Here is a 3,421-nt window from a genome sequence, read left to right on the forward strand (position 1 = left end):
ACGGAATCTACCCAAAAGGACATCCCAAAATTTTAAATAGTAACTTTAACTATGAAAAAAATGCCTATTTTGGTATAATATCGTGTGAACTCTTGCCCCCGACTGACCTATACATCCCAGTTTTACCATATAGGTTTAATGGAAAATTGTTTTTCCCCCTGTGTAAGTCATGTGCCCTTGAATCAAATAATGAAGCGTGTCAACATTCTGACAAGGAACGAATTATTTCGGGTATTTGGCCCTCGCCTGAAATTTACAAAGCCGTAGAAATGGGTTATAAAATTATAAAAATATACGAAGTACATCATTTCGACGAGACATTTCAGTATGAAAAACATGTTAACGATGGACTATTTGGCGGTTATGTTAACAATTTTTTGAAGATAAAACAAGCTAATTCCGGTTATCCGTCTTCAGTTAAAACTGACGAGCAAAAACAAAAATATATTGAATCGATTTACGAATCTGAAGGTATTAGTGTCGAGATGGATGAAGTAGTTCATAACCCCGCGCTGAGAGCTATTTCAAAGATTTGTCTCAACAGTCTTTGGGGTCGTTTTGGTATGAATACAAACAAAACCAAAACACTAATTGTTAACGAGTGCACAGAACTTGTGCGTATCTTATCTGATGACACAAAGGAATTGGTAGATTTAAGACCAATTAATGAAGAAATGTGCTTATTATCGTACAAAAACAAAGATGATTTTGCACCAACATATTTCAAAGGAAATCCGTATGTGGCTTGTTTCGTTTCGTGTTACGGAAGATTAACCTTATTCGAGACCTTGCATAAATTGGGTAAAAGAGCATTATACACAGATACGGATAGCGTTTTATTTGTGGCGGGGGAAAACGATTTTAAACCCCCCACGGGTAACAATTTAGGATGTTGGGTTAACGAACTAGGGGACGCTACAATTACAGAGTTTGTTTCAAATGGGCCCAAGAGTTACGGTTACAGAACTACGGACGGTCAAACTGTCGTGAAGGTTAAAGGAATTTGCCTTAATCGTGTTAACGAGAAAATTATAAACTTTGAAGCTATAGTGAACTCTATAAAAAATAAATCCAAACGTCTAAAAGTGGACGTTCCTTTCAACGTCATTCGAAATAAAACGTCGGCCACTCTTTTAAGTCGAAAACTAGAAAAAAGCTTTGGATTTACGTTTAACAAACGTGCAATTAAAGGTTGGGACACTTTGCCATTTGGTTTTAAAGCGGACCCATGAAAAGTATTTTAGAACTTTGTGTAGGCCTAAAAGAAAAAAATTAGTAATTTTATCTTGTGTAAATAACAAATCAAATAATCATAATAATTAATAATGTATAGTCTAAAATTAACAAAATAGATCAATGTAAAAAAATAATATAGGTAAATAAGATAACAGCTTAGAAAACCTCTGCTGTTCTAAGATAAAAAACGGACACGTGACGTATAGGGTCTCACGTCTCTTGTTAGTGAGTCTCTCAAAAAATCACTCTCGAAATTACCTCCAACGCGAGAAGTTCATTTAATTTTAACCTTGCTAAAATAAACTATTTCTTGCAAATAAAGTCTCAAAGTTTATTCATTTACAAAATAACCAACAAAAGTATATTAAGACTAGTTAATTTTTCAGTCGGTTAATTAGTTCTTTTAGATAATATTAGTTCTCCCAATAACCTAAACACCAACAAGGAGCTATTCGCAACAACTTTACCTGATGAGAGAAAAGCATCTTTGTGTAAAAAACCAAAAATTGTTGGTTAGTTTTTCACATATAATAACTGTACATGTAATACCGCTGGAAGATCGATATAACATGGAACTATATAATAACATGAGGTTTAAACATCGGATTAAAGAAACTGAAAAACTTTTAAAACCAATTTTCGATAGTTTCCTAAATTGCCCGAAATAAAGAAATTTTGATTTCCAATTGGGTCTAAGAATTTAATAATTAAATATTTTTTAGGAAATTTTAGAAAAATTAAGTAATAAGATAATAAGAACCGAAAATGAGAAATTGTACGAAAAACATCCGTCATGGAGAAATTTACAGATAGCGCGGGTCAGGCCGATGTTGCGTGAAGGTGTACAGGAGCAACAGGACCCAATTGAGGAAATACCCTTCGTTTTGCGTTTGAACGAGCAACAACGTCAATGGATAAGATCACAACATAGAAGTCAGGGGTTGCCCTTACCACTTGAAGCGGCCTCTACATCCACAACTCCTAACTCTAATAATCATCCTAGTAGCACTTCAAACCTTAACCGTAACCCACCACAATAAAATACACTAAGGTGCAATAAAACATTTATTTTATGTTTTTCTTTACAATTGATAAGAGATTGTCATTAAGAATTTGTTTTTCATAGTAGATGGTGTCAACATCCCACGCAACTTCTTCACGATAATCGCGCGTACAAGCGTATACCGTTGAAAAACCTCCACAAACCAGGTCTTTTGATATATACTCTAAAGACATTCCTAACTGAATGCTCATATGATTAATAACTTCAATCTCGTTGTTAATTGCTTTAAACTTGAAGACTCTATTTTCAATCACTTGGCACAGCTAAATAGTTTGTTCTTTATGTTAAAATCAATTAAAAATAATTTACTTTCTACACCCTGAATATCTAAATAGTGGAATGTGTGCTCTATCCATTTTTAAATAAACAAACTATGAATTCAATTTCAATAGGGAATAACAAAATAGGTTCTAGTACCTTGATTGGAACGTTGGTAATAAATATAAACATACGACAGGAGGAAAATGCCTGAAAAACTAGTTATTTCAAAAGGTATGACAATCTAACAGCTCAAATTAAAGTCGAGTCCTTTCAGATTTCGATGCCGATTTAGCTGGAAAAACAAATCCCTTAAACATTTATATGTTGGAAGAAATTTTGCTACTATTAAACCATTGCAAGTACGACATCTTTACCAAAATAGTCCGGTTTAGTATAGGTAATTGCTTTCAAACCACTACTAACCTATCGGTGATTTATTTTGAATCAGTGATAACTTCGTTATAACTTGGAGGTAGGTTAGGTTTAGACACGTTAGGACGAGTCCTGACATTTCTTCTCACCATCTTACGTAATAAGTTGTTGGGGTACGGCCCTTTATGGCTATAGTTTTCACCCGCAACTCTGACTGACTGTAGTTTATCTATCAAAGATTTACAAGGGTCTCTGCGACTTTCTTCAGCCGTTAATGGATCTAAGCGGTTAGGTTTAGACACGTTAGGACGAGTCCTGGCATTTGGTGTTGACCTGTAAACGGGGTAGCCTCGGCCTCCACCTTGGCTTTAGTACCATTCTAATAGAAAATTAGACGTGAATTGCTTTGAATACGCCAGATTTAAAAGGTGAGTATTTACACACGCTTACTTTTCTGTGATTGTATTTTGAAACTAAGTACTGGTATTT

General features: G+C 34.5%; 1 long non-coding RNA gene across 1 annotated transcript; it reads right to left on the bottom strand.

Moving 5' to 3' along the window:
- Positions 1-2,288: 2,288 nt before the first annotated feature.
- LOC149677920 (uncharacterized) lies at positions 2,289-3,026 on the bottom strand. Its single transcript, XR_016366396.1, has 2 exons — positions 2,984-3,026; positions 2,289-2,852 (listed from the first exon to the last, which is right to left on the bottom strand). It is a non-coding gene; the product is annotated as an uncharacterized LOC149677920 (long non-coding RNA).
- Between the last annotated feature and the right edge of the window lie 395 nt (positions 3,027-3,421).

Source organism: Phalangium opilio, unplaced genomic scaffold, assembly GCF_054372755.1.
Source record: "Phalangium opilio isolate 3A_F unplaced genomic scaffold, DU_Popi_V2 ptg000043l_1, whole genome shotgun sequence".
Lineage (NCBI taxonomy): Eukaryota > Metazoa > Arthropoda > Arachnida > Opiliones > Phalangiidae > Phalangium > Phalangium opilio.